The following is an 18,317-nucleotide window of genomic DNA, read 5'->3' on the forward strand; positions in this document are numbered from 1 at the left end:
AAAGCAATTAGGGCTAGGATAATGAGCAGTTAGGTAGTTCATACCGTTTCTACTTCTTGCACACCTATTGTATTTGTGTGGGTTAATTTAGCTGTTATTACTAGTGAAATGATATAAGGAACTAGAGAGTTGATTAAAAAGATGATATGTATGGTCATGAAAGTGTAGGAGTTCTTCTGTAATGGGGAATTTTGCACCTTAAAAACCTTGTTGAGTGGATGTGCCATGGAGATATAAAGGACTTAAACCCATAATTTAACTTTGACAAAGTTATGTAATATTTGCTAATATTTCACTATTGAGAAAGACATAATGGTTATGGTATTGGCTTGAAACCATTTTTAGAGGGTTTGATTCCTTTCTTATTTTAGGCTTATGTAAGGGGATTCTTCAAATGTATGATAAGGTGGAAGGCATCCATGTAGTCATTCAAGATTAGTGTTAGTTAATTCCACTATTGCTACTTCTCATTTGGATGCAAATACTTCTCAATTTATAAAGATAATATTACTGCTGTTAAGGAGATGAATGAACCTGTAAATGACATAGTGTTTCATGTTGTGTATGCATCTGGATAGTCAATGTCAGGGCATTCCTGAAAGGCCGAGTGGGAAGAAAGTTAACTCCAATTACCGATTGTAAAGAGGATTTTTGCCCAACTACAGTTGACTGTGTAGCTTGTAGAAAATAATGGGAATAGTGAACAAATCTTCCTATGATGGTGAAAATGTTTCTATTGATAATATGTAGTAAAAATGTACTACCATATACTCTTTGTCCTGGAGAACAATGTCTAGGGATGAGTTGGCTAAAACAATTCCTGCTAGACCTCCTGCTGTGAATAGGAAGATAAAAGCTGGGGCTCATCATATGGCTAGTGATCATGTTGCCTCCATGAAGGGTTGCTAGTTAGCTAAATACTTCTACGCTGTCGGGGTGGCAAAATTCTAATAGCTATTGTAGAATATGCTCATATGTCAACATCTGTGCCCACTGTTAATAATATGCTGGGCTCATACAATAAAACCTAGGAATCCAATAGATATTATGGCCCAAACTATTCCTATTTATCCAAAAGGTTCTTTTTTTCCCTGAATAATATGTAATAATACATGTAGTTATTCCAAATCTAGGGAAGATAAGAATATATACTTTGGGATATCTGGAGACTCAATATCAAAATAAGCATTGGTATCAGTGGATTGCCTCTCCTACAGGATCAAAGAATGTGGTGTTTTAGGTTATGGTCTGTTAGTAATACAGTAATTCTGGTTGCTAAGACCGGATGTGATAGTAGTAACAGGAAGACTGTGGTTAAGAGGGATCCATTGAATAAAGGTGTTTAGTACTGAGATACAGCTGGTGGTTTTATTTTAATGATTGTGGTACTATGATTGATAGCCCCTAAAATTGAGGATACACATTATGGGAAGAGAAGATGGTTAAATTGACTGATGCTTCTCATGAGCTAGGTTGCAGGCTGGGGTGTGTATACTCTTCACCTGGTTTCTGTACCTGCTCCAACTGTTAATGATGTTAGAGCAGAAATGATGGTGGTAATAGTCCGAGACTCATGTTATTTGGGGGGAATGCCATATCAGGTGCTCTGATTATTGAGGGGACTGAACAGTTTCCAAATTGTCCAATTATAATAGGTGATACTATAAAGGAAATTATGAATGCCTGGGCAATTATGGTTACATTATAAATTAGGTTATCTCCCAGTATACCTCCAGGCTGGCCCATTTCCACATGGATTAAAAGGCTTCCGACAGGGGCACCTGGGTGACTTTGTTCGTTAAGCATCAGACTCCTGGTTTTAGCTCAGTTCATCATCTCAGGGTCTTGAGATTGAGCAGCCCTGTGTGGGGCCTATGCTCAGTGTGGAGTCTGCTTGTCCCTGTCCCTCTGCTCCTCCCCCTGCACTTCTGTGCTCTTAAATAAATAAATAATCTTAAAAAAAAAAGGCTTCAAGCAGTTCCTATTCTATTTTATCAGTTCTATTCTAGTTCATGCAGCAAATAGTAGGTATAGAGTGCTGGTATCTTTAGGGTTTGTTGAGAATAGTAAGCAGGTTATAAATATAAGTAAAATGGCTAAGTAAGCATTAACCTCTAAAGACAGAGGTTGAGTCATCTTTTTGTCAAGCCCTGTGGTGAATATCATACTGAATAATAAATTCAAAGAAGCAGCTTCAACTCTGCTGGGGCTTCTTCAGCCTTTTTTCCCCTAGATGGTGGGAGAAGTAAATTAAAGCTAATTGATTCAGTTACTTAGCCATTAACTAAAATTTCATGGGGTGGAAACCCAACAATCTAGTAAGGTTTTAACTTAATTAAAAAATTTGTTTTGTGTTCAATTGATGTGGGATAAAGTCTGGGCACTCCTTGTACTTTTTAGGAATTAAGTGAATACACTTTCTTAGAGCTTTGAAGGCTCTCGGTCTTTTCTTTCTTTCTTTATCTCTCTTTTTTTGGTCTTCTTTCTCTTTTTTTTTTTCTTTTTTCCCTTGGTCTTTTCTAACCTAAATTCCTACTCCAAGATTGATAGTATTGGTGTCAGTGGGAGGATTGTTATTGTTATAATTAGTAGTGTTAAAAGAGTTAACCATTTTGTATTTTCAAATTGTCCTTTTATTTGTATGTTATTTATTGATGGAAATATAATTAGTGATGTGAAGTTAATTGCATGTAGAAGTACAGATTGAGTAGTGCTATAATGGCTATTAATGTTGGTATAATAAGATCATTTTTTGTCAGTTCCTGGATAATTATCCATTTGGGCAGAAATCCCAAGAGAGGAGGAAGGCCTATTGATAGTATGGTGGTAAAGATTAATGTAAAATTAAGGATATTTTCTTTCAAATATATGAGAGTGATAGTGTTGTGGTGGATGAATTACACACAATAATATGAATGTGGAGAGTGTCATCATGATGTAGATTAATAGATTTTTGGGTTATAATAGTTGGGTTATAAATTGTGATAGGTGTTATTCACTTTGTATGGGCAGCTGATGAATAGGCAGTGATTTTTTTCATATATGCGTTTTTGTTAAGTCCACCTCATCTTCCAATTAGAATTGATGTAATAGCTATGGTTAGAATTAAGTTTGGATTAATGGATGATGAGATTTGGTATAAGATTGACATTGATGCAAGTTTTTGTCATGTTAATAAAATTAGGCCTGAGGATAACAGAATTCCTTGTATTACTTTAGGTACTCAGAAGTGGAAAGGGGAAAGTCCAAGTTTTATAATGAGAGCTATTGTTACAATGGCAGAAGGAAGGATGTTGTTGGATGTTGTTGGATTAAACATTTTTATAATTATTCATTGTCCAGAGTATATTAAGTTAATAATAGCCATTATAAGAAGTATTGATGTGGTTGCTTGTGTTATGAAATACTTAGTAGATGATTCTGTGGCTCAAGGGTTAAATTTTTTTTTCTTATTAAAGCTGGGATAATAGCTAGTATATTTATTTAAAGCCAATTTAGATAGTGTGATTGAGAGATTGTTATTACAATTATAGTTCCTGAGATAATGGTTATTATAGTAATGGTAAAAATGAGCATAGGAAGGATAGTAACCAGTATTGGCAGGAAGAGTCCAATTGCTTATTTAGCTGACTTTATTATGGAATATGCTATAATTTTTAATTTTTTAATTCCTAGGGGTATGTTTGATTCCTGTCATTCTAGGAATAAAAGAAATAAGATATTAAAATGTATATTAAAATTATATAATAATAATCAGATTTAAACATCTATTATTTACTCTATCAAAGTAACTCTTTGTCAGAGGTATTTTTAGGATCGTGGTATAACACCTGATCTAATGATAGGCAAGGATACGTGTGACATACAAAGGGCTAGTGATAGTGATAATCTAGTGATAGAAAGTTTTTTTTCACAAGAGGTATATAAGTTATATTGGAATTGTGGGTAAGATGCCCAAATTCATGGAAAGGTAATGGTTAGTAGGAGAGTTTTGACAATGAAATTAATTAGTTCTGGCATGTGAAATGCTTCCAGGAATATGATTGTTGTGAAAATGTTTATTAGGAGGATTTTGGCCTATTCTGCTAGGAAAAATAGGGGAAATGGGCCTGCTGTAATTCAGTGTTGAAGCCAGTGACTAGTTCTCCTTCTCCTTCTGTTAGGCAAATGCTGCTCAGTTGGCTTCTGCTAGGATTGAAATTAATCCCATCATGGCTAACAGTCATGATGGAAAAATTAATCCTAAGTATTCTTGAGTAATGATTAATGCTGATAGTGTAAGCAATCCGTTTATTAGTAGTACTGATAGTAAGATAATTGCTAGAGTTACTTCATATGAAATTCTCTGTGCTACATCTCAGATAGCCCCAAGTAATGCATTTATGAATTCGAGGGCAGTCCAGATCGGAGGATGGAAATTATAACTGAGCCTGATATAGCAAGGTTTATATTGATCGGTGGATATGGTATAGGCAACAGAATTTATATTGTAGGGTTATGGTGAGGGCTAATATTGGTTCAGTGATGGATACAGATATTGATGAAGTTAGTGTTTCATTGGTTCTTTAATGAATAACTTAACAGCATCAGCAATGGGTTGTAATAGACCACGAGGGCCAACAATGTTTGCTCTTTTGCAAAGTTGTATATATCCTAGAACTTTTCACTTGATTGGTGTGAGGAATGCGATGACAAGTGGGGTGGGGATAATCAAGGAGATAATGTTGATTATAAATATTTTGTTAGGAATAGAAATTGAACTGAGTATAAAGGCTTAAGTTTTTACACAGTCACTGAGCTCTGCCATCCTAACAAACCCTGTTCTTGGGCAGGGTGGATATAAATTAAGACTATATAATCTATTAGTTTGAGGATGTCTCAAACTAATGAAGTGAGCTTCATTTTTCTTGTCCTTTCATATTGGGCAAAGTCTATAATAGAAAGAAACTAACCTGAATTACTTTTGGTCTGTACTCAGATCATGTAGGATTTTAATTATTGAACAAATGAATCATTAATAGTGGTTGCACCTTGGGATGTCCTGATACAACACCGAGGTAGTAAACCCTATTGTTGATATGAATTGTAGAATAGGATTGCAGTGTTATCTGAAGATAACTTGTTCTGTTGATCAATATCTTGCATCATTAAGTGATATAATGTTTTGACTAGTAAGTCTGGATTTTAATCACTCAGAGGTTATTTTGTTCCTTAAGGTCACCCTAACCAAAATTGCTAGTCCACTTAAAGTCTTACTATCCCTTATCACCTGATGTTGTTCTATAGGTCCCTTAAGTAATTTTTCACTTTTAAAAATTCTTTTTCTTTTTGCTGATCTGTTTGTATGAGTTTCAGTGCCATGTCTTGCAGGTCATTGATTCTTTTTTCTGCTTCATTTAGTCTGCTACTGAACCCCTCTAGTGTATTATTCAGTTATTGTATTCTTCAGCTTTATGACTGTTTGGTACTAATATTTTCTATCTCTTTTTTTAAAATACTCTCTATGTTCATCTATTCTTCTGTCAAGATTGGTGAGCACTTTTCTGACCATTACTTTGAACTCTTCATCATGTAAATTACTTATCTTTGTTTCAATAAGGTTTTATTCTGGGATTTTCTTTTTTCTTTTCTTTTTTTTTCCTTTGGAGCATATGTCTTTGTTTCCTCATTTTTCTGGACTCTCTACTTGCTTCTGGTATGAGATGAAAGATCTCTCTCTCCCAGTCTTGAAGGAGTGGTACAGGAAGACTAGAGATTATTTCAGTCTGCTCTCTGTGCAGTCCGTGTCCTGGGGGTAGAAGCCTACCAAGAACTGCCTCCCCAATTGTTTTAGCCCCATGGGGCTCAGAAACACAAGCCCTCCACCCCCGGCCACAAGAGCCAGGTGTTCAAGGGGCATCCTCTGTAGGGATTGTATGTACCTGCTGAATCTAGTGGGGTAGGGCCATGGGGGCTGCAGGATAGGTCTTTTTATTTTTTCTTTGATTCATGATTGTTCAGTAGCATGTTCTTTAATCTTCACATATTTGTGAGTTTTTCAGTTCCTTTATAATTGATTTCTAGTTTCATACCATTGTGATTGGAAAAAGATGCTTGATAAGATTTCAACCTTCTTCTTTTTTTTTTTTTTTAAAGATTTTATTCATTTATTTGACAGACAGAGATCACAAGTAGACGGAGAGGCAGGCAGAGAGAGAGGAGGAAGCAGGCTCCCCGCTGAGCAGAGAGCCCGATGCGGGACTCGATCCCAGGACTCTGAGATCATGACCTGAGCCGAAGGCAGTGGCTTAACCCACTGAGCCACCCAGGCGCCCCAGATTTCAACCTTCTTAAATTTAAGACTTGTTTTGTGGCCTACCATGATCTATTTTTAAGAATGTTTCATGTTTTCCTGAGAAGAATGTGTATTCTGTTGCTTTTGGATGGAATATTGACATGGTGTATGTGTCTGTTGGCCATCTGTATGTCATCTTTGGAAAAATGTCTATTCAGGCCCTCTGCCCATTTTAAAAATCAGATTATTTGGGGTTTTATGGTGTTAAGTTGTAGAAGTTCTTTATATATTTTGGATATTAACACCTGAGTGGGTATATCATTTACAAATGTCTTCTACCATTCAGTAGGTTGCCTTTTGATTTTGTAGATGGTTTCCTTCACTGTGCAAAAATTATTTTGATGTAATCCCTTCATCTTTTGTTTGTTTCTCTTGCCAAAGTAGACATCTAGAAAAATGTTGCTAAGGCTGACATCAATGACATTACTGCTTGTGTTTTCCCCTAGGATTTTTATGGTTTCAGGTCTCACATTTAGGTCTTTAAAATATTTTGAGATTTTTTTGTGTATAGTGTGAAAAAGTGGTCGTTTCATTCTTTTGCTTGTAGCTGTCCAGTTTTCGTCAGCTCCATTTATTGAAAAGACCATCTTTTCCCCATTGCATATTTTTGTCTACCTTGCCATAGATTGACTATATAAGCATGGGTTTACTGCTGGTCTGTCTATTCTGTTCCATCTGTCTATGTGTGTCTGTCTTTGTGCCAGTACCATACTGTTTTGATTATTACATCTTTATAGTATATCTTGAAATCTGGGATTGTGATACCTCCACCTCTTTTTCTTTCTCAAGACTGCTTTGGTGATTCAGAGTTTTTTGTGCTCTTATGCAAATTTTTGCATCATTTGTTCTAATTCTGTGAAAAAATGCCATTGGAATTTTGGTAGGTATTGCACTGAATCTGTAGTTGCTATGGAGAGTGTGGAATATTCTTTCAATCCATGAGCATGGAGTATCTTTCCATTTGTCTTACCTTTAATTTCTTTCATCAATGTTTTATAGATTGCAGAATACAGTCTTTAACCTCCTTGGTTAAGTTTATTTCTAAGTTTTTATTCTTTCTAGTGTAATTGTAATTGTTTTGTTCATTTCTTTTTCTGTTTTTGCACTTTTGGGGTATAGGAACACTACAGATTTCTGGGTATTAATTTTGTATCCTATAAATTTACTGAATTAATTTATTCTAAAAGTTTTTTAGTGGTGTCTTTCAGGTTTTCTGTGTATAATATCATGTCATCTGCAAATAGTGACAGCTTAATTTATTCCTTACCAATCTGGATGCCCCTTATTTTTTTATTTTTTGCCTTATTTCTGTGGCTGGACTGCCAGTATAATATGTTGAGCAAAAGTTTGAAAGTGGATATCCTTGTCTTATTCCTGATCTTAGAGGAAAAACCTGCAGGTTTTCACCATTGAGTATGATATTAACTTGGGTTTTTTCATAAATGGTCTTTTATTATGTTGAAACGTGTTACCTCTAAACCCATTTTGTTGAGAGTTTTGATCATAAAGAGATGTTGAATTTTGTCACATGATTTTTCTGCATCTATTGAAAAGATTATATTATTTTTCTTTCATTTTATTGATGTGGTATAAATGTATAAATGCATGTTGGTTGATTTATAAATATTGAACCATCTTTGCATCCCTAGAATAAATCTAATTGATCAGGGTGAATGATCCTTTGAATGTATTTTTGAATGAGGTCTGCTATATTTTGTTGAGGATTTTTGCATCTATGTTCATCAGGGATATTGGTCTCTAATTTTTTTGTTGTTGTTGTGCTCTTGTCTTGTTTGGTATCAAGGTAATGCTGGCCCCATAGAACGTATTTGGAAGCTTCCCTTCCTCTTCTGTTTTTTGGGGTAGTTTGAGGAGAACAGTTATTAAATCTTCTTTAAATGTTTGGTAGACTTCACCTTTGAATCTGTGTGGTCCTGGATATTTATTTTTTGGTAGTTTTTGATTACCAATTCAATTTTGTTTCTAGTAATCAGTCTGTTCAGGTATTTTATTTCTTCTTGATAAAGTTTTAGAAGATTGTATGTTTCTATTTCTTCTAGGTTGACCAATTTGTTGGCATATAATTTTTTATAGTATTCTCTTATAATCCTTTGTATTTCTGTGGTGTGGTGTCCATTGTTTATTCTCTTTCACTTCTGATTTTGTCCTTTTGGGTACTTTCTGGGTTTTTTTCTTTATGATTTTAGCTAAGGGTTTCTCAATCTTATCCTTTCAATATACTGGCTCTTTCATTTTTGTTCTTATTTTTTAAAAAAATGTTTATTTCATGTTAATGCTAGAGTTGGGTATCTATCCTTTCTGATGGCTGAGTAATAGTCCATTGTATATATGGACAACATCTTCTTTATCCATTCATCTGCTGAAGGGCATATCAGCTTTTTCCACAGTTTGGCTATGGGGGTGCATGTGGCCCTTCTTTTCCCTACATCTGTATCTTTGGGGTAAATGCCCAGTAGTGCAATTGCTGGGTCATAGGATAGCTCTATTTTTAACTTTTTGAGGAACCTCCCCACTGTTGTTCCAAAGTGGCTGCACCAACTTGCATTTCTACCAACAGTGTAAGGAGGGTTACAGCATTTGTTGTAACCTCTCCAACATTTGTTGTTTTTTGCCTTGTCAATTTTTGGCATTCTAACTGGTGTAAGGTGGTATCTCAGTGTGGTTTTGATTTGAATTTCCCCGATGGCTAATGATGATGAACATTTTTTCATGTGTCTATAAGCCATCCGTATGTCTTCTTTAGAGAAGTGTCTGTTCATGTCTTCTGCCCTTTTTTTGACTTGTTTTTTGGGTGTTGAGTTTGAGAAGTTCTTTATAGATCTTGGATACCAGCCATTTATCTGTAGTGTCATTTGCAAATATCTTCTCCCATTCCATGGGTTACCTCTGTTTTGTTGACTGTTTCCTTTATGCTAAGTGAAATAAGTCAAGCAGAGAAAGTCAATTATCATATGGTTTCACTTATTTGTGGAACATGAAGAATAGCATGGAGGACATTAGGAGAAGGAAGGGAAAAATGAAGGTGGGGAAATCAGAGAGGAAGAGGAACCATGGGAGACTATGGACTCCGGGAAACAAACTGAGGGTTTCAGAGGGGAGGGAAGTAGGGGGATAGGTTAGCCTGGTGATGGGTATTAAGGAGGGCATGCATTTCATGGAGCACTGGGTGTTACGTACAAATAATGAATCATGGAATACTATACCAAAAACTAATGATGTACTGTATGGTGACTAACATAATAAAAAAATATCTTTATTTCATTTACTTCTCCAATTTATCATTTCCTCCTTGTGCTGTGCTTATTCTTTTTCTGATTCCTTTAGATGTAAGGTTAGATTCTTTATTTGAGCTTTTACTTGTTTCTTGAGGTAAGTTTGTATCACTATATATTTTCCTCTTAAAACTGCTTTCCCTCGGTGCATAGGTGGCTCAGTTGGTTAAGCGTCTGCCTTTGATTCAGTTTATGATCCCAGGGTCCTCACATAGAGCCCCAGGTCAGGCTCAGCAGGGAACCTGCTTCTTTGTCTGTGCCTCCCCTATCCTCATGTTCTCTCTCTCTCTCTCAAATACCTGGATAAAAATCTTAAACACAACAATTTATTATGTCCCAGAGATTTTTGGACTATTGTGTTTTTTTTTTTAAAGATTTTGTTTATTTATTTATTTGACAGACAGAGATCACAAGTAGGCAGAGAGGCAGGCAGAGAGAGAGAGGAGGAAGCAGGCTCCCTGCTGAGCAGAGAGCCCGACACTGGGCTCCATCCCAGGACCCTGGGATCATGACCTGAGCTGAAGGCAGAGGCTTTAACCCACTGAGCCACCCAGGTGCCCCTGTGTATTCATTTTCACTTGTCTCCATGTACTTTTTAAAATTTCTTCTTTGATTTTTTCATGGACCCATTGGCTATTTAGTATCATGTTATTTAGTCTACACATGTTTGTGTTTTTTCCAGTTTCTTCTTTGGTTGATTTCTAGTTTCATACCATTGTGGTTAGAGAAGATGCACAGTATGATTTCAGTCTTCTTAAATTTATTGAGACTTGTTTTGTGGCCTAATGTAGTCTCTTCTAGAGAACATTGCATGTGCACTTGAAAAGCGTGTATATTCTATTGTTTTTGGATGGGATGTTCTGTTTATATGTGTTAGGTCCATCTGGTCTAATGTGTCATTCAAATACCCCATTTTCTTATTGATTTTTCTGCCTAGATGATCTATCCATTAATGTAAGTGGGTGTCGCCTACTATTACTGTATTATCATAAACTTCTCTTTATGTCTGTTAGTATTTGCTTTATGTATTTAGGTGCTCCAGTGTTGGGTACGTAAGTTACTACAATTGTTATATCCTCTTGTTGGATTGATCTCTTTGTCATCATAAAATACCCTTTTTTTGTTTCTTGTTAGTCTTTGTCCTAAAGTCTGTTTTCATTGGTATAAGTATTGCTATCCCAGCTTTTTTTTTTTTTTTTCCTCTACTTCCATTTGCCTGGTAAATTCTATTCCATCCCTTCACTTTCAGTCTGTATGTATCTTTAGATCTGAGGGGAATCTCTTGTAGGCAACATAAAAATGGTTGGGTTTTTGTTTGTGTTTGTGTGTTTTTTTGTTTTTGTTTTTTGTTGTTTTTTACCCATTCTGCCACCTATGTCTTATGATTGGAGCATTTAGGCTATTTACATTTAAAGTAATTGTTGATAGGTATGTACTTACTGTCATTTCGTTAATTGTTTTCTAGTTGATTTTGTTGTCCTTCTCTGTTCCTTTCTTCTTCTCTTGCTCTCTTTCTTTGTAATTGAGTTTCTGTCTGCTATATATTTCACTTTCCTTTAAGTTTTGTGTATCTATTATAGATTTTGGATTTTTGAGTACCATGAGGTTCATATACAACATCCTAACTACATAGCAGTTTGTGTTGATTATCATTTAAGTTCAAAGAAAATCTTAATATTTTTCACTCCCTCCATGTTTTATTTATATGCTGTCCTATTTTGTATCTTTTTACTCATAATTTTCTTATGTCTAATTATGGCCATATCTTTTGCACTTAAAGACCCTTTAACATTTTGTAAGGCTTTGTTAGTGGTAATAAACTCCTTTAACTTTTGTTTGGGAAACTCTGTATCTTTCTTTCAGTTCTGAATGATAACCTTGGTTAAAGTATTCTTGGTTATAAGTTTTTTTTTTCCTTTCAACACTTTCAATATAACATGGTATGGCACATTCTGTGACTTGTGAAGTTAATCAGCTAACAGTTTTATAGGGTTTCCCTTGTATATAATGTTTTGCTTCTCTCTTGCTGCTTTAAAAATTCTCTTAATAATTAAAATATCGAAGATTAAAGGTAATGTGTCATGGTGTGGACTTCCTTGGGTTTAGCTTGTTTGAAACTGTCTATACTTCTTGAACTTAGATATCTATTTTTTCTCCTAGGTTAGGGAAGTTTTCAGTTATTATTTCTTCCAATAAGTTTTCTGCCTCTTTCTTTCTCTTTTCTTCTGGGACCCCTATAATGTGAAAGTTTACTCGATGTTGGCAGGCACAGCTAGGGGGTTCCCAGGGTGCTTCACACAGGGGGAACCCTGATAGGCAGCTGGATTTGAAGCAGGCGGTACTAGAGTTCTCTGCACTGGGGGCGCCCTAGCAAGCTGCCTGAAGTCCAAGTGGTATGGGCCTGGAGTGTTCCGGGATGCTTTGCCCCTCTCTCACCTTGGTGCAAAAGCTGGAGCTATAATGATTGCTAACCAGCGATTTCCAGTATGCATTGCCCTGTGGCCACCTTTGTGGGATGGTTAGGCTGGTGTGAGCTAGAAACCAGGGGCCACTGACAGGCAGGCTGGTTAGGGTGCCTGGACTGTACCCTGGTCTGTGCTTTCAAAGTGGAGGAGAAGTGGAGAACGTGTCTGGCAGTTCTTCTAACCTGGAGAATTTTCACAGCTCCCTCACTGTGTGGAGGAGTTCTAGAGCTGGTTCTTTTATGTGCTAGTTACTTTTTAAACTGCAGTTCTTCTTTCTGTGCCCCAGGATAGATGAATGTTCTCCCAGTCCCTCTTACCATCCCTCCACACTGCCATTTGCAGCATCAGGGATGGGGGGGTTCCTTTGTTAATGTGTCTCTGTCTCTCTTGCTGTCCTCTTTTGCCACTCCTTTTTTGTTGTGCAAAAGCTGTTCAGTTGGCCCTCAGTTCTTCTTCAGGAATAACTGTTCTATAAATAGGTGTAATTTGTTGTGTTCCATGGAGGAAGTGAATTCAGTGACTTCCTACATAGCCATCTTGGACTGGAATCCTTGTGGGTCTTGTTTTTTTTATCCATTCATCTACTCTTTTGATTGGAGAATTTAGTCCACTTGCATTTAAAATAGAGCAACAGGTGTGTACTTATTCCATTTTAATCATTTTCTGGCTGGTTTAAAATTCCTTTCTTCTTTTATTCTCTTCCTTGGTGACTTGATGATTTTCTGTAGTGATGTGCTTAGATTACTCTCTCTTTCTCTTTTGTGTATCTATTATGTGTTTTTGCTTTGTGGTTATCATGAGGCTTACATAAAACAACTTACACCAATAATTTAAGTTGATGATGACTAAGTTCAAACACATTCTAAAGCTCTACATTTTTTTACTTCCCTCTACCCCACAATTTGCTTTTGATGTTTTTAAAAACTTTGTGTACCCATTAATAACTTTTTTTTTAAAGGGAGTATGACATTTTTATTCTGCAAGTTTTGAAATACAAGTTGAATTTAAATCAGATAGTAGTTTATTTATGACAAATTAACTACTTGCCTCATACTTTCAAGCAAAGTATGAAATGGGCTACTTAATGATTCAAAACATGAAAGTAACATCCTTGTAAAGAATGTCATTAATAACTTTTTGTAGTTATTATTACTTTTGTCTTTTAACCTTTATACTAGCTTTATGAATCAACTCACCATTTTCACATTATTCTGATTTTTATTATGTATTTGCCTTTGCCAGTGAGAGTTACACTTTTATATGTATTCTTGTTACTAATTATCACCTGTTCCCTTCCTTAACTTTTAGCATTTCTTGTAAGGCTGGTCTAGTGGCAATGAACTCTTTCAGCTTCTGCTTGGTTGGAAAACTCTTAATGTCTCCTTCAATTCTGAAGGACAACTTTGGCAGATAGAATACTCTTAATTGGCACTTCCTTTCAGCACTCTGAACATATTATGTCACTTTTTTCTGGCCTGCAAAATTTCTGAATATGAGAATATGCTCATGAGAGTTCCCTTATATGAAACAAGCTGTTTTTCTCCCATTGCTTTTTAAGATTCTCCCCTTATCTCTAATAGTTTAATTCTGTGTCTTGGTGTGGATCTCTTTGGGTCCATCTTTTTTTAGAATTCTTGGGGCTTCCTGGATTTGGTTGTCTGTTTTCTTCCCCAGATTGGGGAAGCTTTCAGCCATAATTCAAATAAAATTTCTGACTCCTTTTCTTTCTCTCTTCTTCTGCAACCCCTATAATGTTAATGTTGGTCTGCTTGATCTTGTCCCATAAGTCCCTGAAGTTTTTCATTCTTTTTTTCTTTCTGCTGCTCTGATTGGATGAGTTCCACTACCTTGTCTTCAAGTCTACTGATTCCTTCTTCTGCTTTATCTAGTCTGCTATTGAATGATCTAGATTCTTTTTTAGTGTAGTTACTGTATTTTTCAGCTCTGTGACTTTTATTTGGTACTATCTTATATTTTCTCCTTTTTTAAGTTCTCAGTGTGTTCATCCATTTGTCTTCCAAACTTGGTGAGCAACTTTGTGACTGTTACTTTGAACTTTTTTTATCAGGTAAATTATTTATCCCTATTCCATTGAGGGCTTTTCCTGTGGTTTTATCCTATCCTTTTGTTTGGAAGATATTCTTGTTTTTTCATTTTTCTTTGAATCTCTGTTGTTTTCCTTTAAATCTATTATTTAAATAGCCACCTCTCCCAGTTTTGAAAGGGTGACCTTCTGTAGGAGATGAACCTTATCACTCAACCCTGCCCTAGCTCTTGGCTGTCTCCCAAACCTCTGTGATTGTTTAAGCAGCTTACTCTAGTCTTAGTGGCTTCTACTGGTGGGGGTTTACCAAGATCTATCAGTATCCCAAAGGGGAATATCTCGGTCAGCATATAAATTCAGGGTATTGGAAACCAGACACTTAGAAGTTTTTAAAGTATGTAAACATATCTCTTTCAGGGCAAGACTAGGAAATGGGCATTTCTGTGTGCTGCTTCTGTATGAGCCTTGGGGTAATAGCCTGTTAAGAACCGTTTCTGTGTTTGCTACTGTTCCATTAACACAGAAACACAAGCCCTGTGAACACAAGCCCCTCTGGCCACCAGACCCAGGCTATCAAGGGATGTGGTATGGCCACAAATGCTGGAAATCCTGATGACCTCGGGTGGGACAGAGGGAGCATGATGATGATGCCTGCCAGCCTCCCTGGTCTCCGGTGGGGATTATTGTTGGCCCTTAGAAGTGTTTTTAATGGGAAGTTTGCCCCTTGGGCCACAGTTATGAAGCTAAGCTAATAGGCCTCTTTCACAGAAATACTGGAGGTCCATTTCAGACTGCTGTCTCCAAGCTGTGCCCTGGCGAGGAGTGAGCCGGTAAGGAACTGTTTCTCCATTCGTTGCCGTCATATGGGACCCATGAATGTAAGTCCCATTGGCCACCAGAGCCAGTGCTCAAGGGCTGTCCCTGAGGTGGCAGCTGCCCAAACTAGGGCACCAGCTGTGTGCTTAAGTGCCTTTCCCGGAAATACTAGGGACTAGGACAGGGGCAGAGGGAGAGTGTGCAGATGGCTCCCATTGGCCCCTCTGGTCTTTAGAGTGTTTCAGAAGGGTGATAGATATGTGTTAAGTTAGAAGCCTGCCCCTCCCTCAGGTCGGATTTTTCAGATGAGCAAGCAGGTGTCTTTCATAGGAAGACTGGACACTTTTCAGTCAGCTGCCTCTCTGTTGAGCTCTGGTGGGGGGTGGGGGGTTGGGTAGCAGGGGTAGCTCAGTCTGCATGAGCCCTTTAGGAACTACTTCTCTGGTGGGTGAAGTGGGTAAAGAGGTCACAAGGTACAAATTTCCAGTTATAAGTTCGTTCTGGGGATGTCACATATAGCATGGTACCTCTAGTTAATAATATTATACTGTACATTTGAAAGTTGCTAAGAGAGATCTTAAATGATTTTTTAAGTTCTATATTCTCATGAACTTTTAATCCTTCAAATAAAAAATGTGAGTAGACTACAAAAAATGAAAGTGTTTCTCAGTTTGGTATAGCCTATGGGTCTCATGGACACAAAACCCATTGGTTTTCAAAGCTAGATGTTTTGGGGGGCTTGTCTCTTAGATGCAGGTCTTAAAAGTTGGGGTACCATATGTGGGGTCCAGACCCTTCACTCCTCAGGGAGAAGCTCTGAGTTGTGAGTTCCTTCATGACTGTGCCTGGCCATGCTGGGGGTATAGAGTGCTTATGGGAAGATTGGGTCTCAGCCTCTCCTGTCTCAATGTGGGCTTTTTTCTCATTTGTTCAATTTATAGGAGTTGCTCAACTAGTTTTTGTTTCTTCCAGAAAATGTTCTGTATATAGCTGTAGATTTAGTGCATCTGTGGGAGGAGGTAAGTTCAGTACTTTCCTGTGTCACGGTTTGGAATGAGAGCCCTCTCGTTTATTATCTTATTAGTACACCAGTGGGTAAGAGTGCAGACTCCAGGGGTCAGCTACTGGGGTTACTGCCCTGCTTCCTGGCTGGGGAACTTGGGCCTTTGCCAGATTGGGGTAAGGGTAGCATGTGGTTTGTAAGGTTGCTTGAGGACAAACAGCCATACACTGAGTGTTAAGGGATGGATGGCACAGGGGACTCAGTAAAATCATTTATCATCTGTCTCCTTCTGGAGTGTCACCTTCACGAAGACAGGGCTTTATTTTCTACCCCCGCCCCTGGAATGACTGGATGGAGAACATGGCTAAATATTCCTTATTCGTTGGCCCCAGCCCTCATCCTGCTGGCCTGACCACCCCATTCCAGTCTGACCTATGCTTTTTTAGACCGCTCACAGCTTTCCCTCCTGTCCTCCACCCCTCTGAGTCTTCGTAACCTTTATGGGCAATGGCAGTATGTTCTGTCCTGGGGAACTCCCTGAGGCTGGCTCAGATACAGACAGATTGGTGACAAGCTTTCTCAACTGAAATTTAACCTTTCAGCCCACAGCACCATTTGTATGTAATTGGCTAAGTTTTAGTGGGAGTATTAGGAAACCGTAATTGCCACCTTTTACACTCTTCCAGACGTGTATGCATTAACAGTCAGAAATGTGACTTTATTTCACTAAGGTAGCAAATACTGTGGCCTGTGTGGCAAGTTAGACTACCTGTACAATGTGTGCAGCTTCCCCACCCCACCCCCAAACACCATAGACCAAAGTGGGACAGAGCAGAGGGGCGGAGAATTGGACATAGAGGAGGGTGGCATCTAATAGGGAAGGCCCTAGAGATCTGGGAAGGGGCCAACCTCCTATGCTTCTAGTGTTCAAGGCTTAAGAAAGCTACCCTCGGTTTGTGGGCTCAGGTGTCCTGCTTAAATCTAGATGTGAAAATTAGCTTAGGAAAGAGAACTCACAGTTAGAGGCCAATTTTTTTGGTAGCCACTTTTGTATGTGTACTATAATGTTTATTCCTAATTACCACCTACGAGATGAGAGTTGGGATTTGAACCTGGGCCTGAGTGACATTTCCTGAAGCTGAACCCCTACTCACTATGTCTTTCCACTTGCCATTGCTCAGTGGGAGACCTCAGTGGGAAAGTAGGGCTAGATTCTGTGCATGCTTGAACATGCTCTGGACCGAGTGGGAACAACTCAGCTGCCTGGATCTCAGACTAACCACTGGTCTACGAAAAAGGCTGCCTCTAGCTCATCTATGCAAAAGTATTTTTTTTTCTTTTTCCTGCCATGCTGGTCAGCAGGTACGTGGCGGTTAGCCAGTGCTTGCATCTCTTGGAGGACGTGATGTTGGTTCCATGAGCGCAGATAGCCGGGGCACCCTTTTCCTCTGGGGTAGGGTGGCAGCGGGGAGGCCACCATGTGCATGCCAGGCTCAATGACAGCCACGCTGCAGGCAGTGCTTACTGACACTTTACCGGAATACATGGTTCTAGATGGGAAAAACCGAACGAGCCAGCTTTCTGCTCTATTGATAGGTAGTGATGTACTTGATGGCAGACCGTATGTCTGATTTCAGGCCACATTTTGAGACGTAGAGCGCTGAAGAAAAGCACAAATGTGTATGATTTGGAAGACAGGACTTCTCTGGGAAAGGACAAGTTAGTGGAACAATGAAGCACTCTTTTAAGCCTTTTAAAGGTTAAGATACTTCATACATAACCGAGGAGTTATTTTTGTCATCTGAAGCAAGATGAAGAAGAAACGGTTTTCTTCTCATAAATTAGATCAGCATTTCCCAAACTGATGCCTAAAGGAAGTATTTCAGGAGATTGAATGTCTTGAGATTGTATGAACGGTGGTTTGAGGAACGGTGTATCCTCCTCTTAAATATCTGAGGTGGCAAAGGTAAGGGACCAAAACTGTTTTGGGTGTGACTGTTTCTAAGAAGTGGTCTGTGGGGGAAGAATAGCTTGGGAAATGCTGAAATTTCTGATTTGAAGGTAAGTTTGGATAAATGTATCTGGATCGTTCACTCATGTGGGTTTTATATGCCAGGTGCTCACATGTCCAGAGATACTTTGTAACCAGATTGATGGGCCAATAATTTGAAGCTTCTGGTCCAATTTTGTTTTTCAGCGTTAAGTATCCAAATCAAAAGAGCCCTCACTCCCATGATCAGCTGATTAGTTAATACCGAAGCCTGTGAGCTGCCTCTAATCGTTTCATTCCCATAAACATGGGAGCTGGAATGGATGTGCGCACCTTCTTCTCAGTGCTAATATTCTAGGGTTTCACTGTTTG

General features: G+C 38.1%; 1 pseudogene; it reads right to left on the bottom strand.

The window, feature by feature from the left end:
• Window positions 1-296: 296 nt before the first annotated feature.
• LOC125101668 (cytochrome c oxidase subunit 1-like) lies at window positions 297-17,501 on the bottom strand (annotated as a pseudogene).
• Window positions 17,502-18,317: the final 816 nt, after the last annotated feature.

The sequence above is a fragment of the Lutra lutra genome, chromosome 6 (genome assembly GCF_902655055.1).
Source record: "Lutra lutra chromosome 6, mLutLut1.2, whole genome shotgun sequence".
Classification (NCBI taxonomy): domain Eukaryota; kingdom Metazoa; phylum Chordata; class Mammalia; order Carnivora; family Mustelidae; genus Lutra; species Lutra lutra.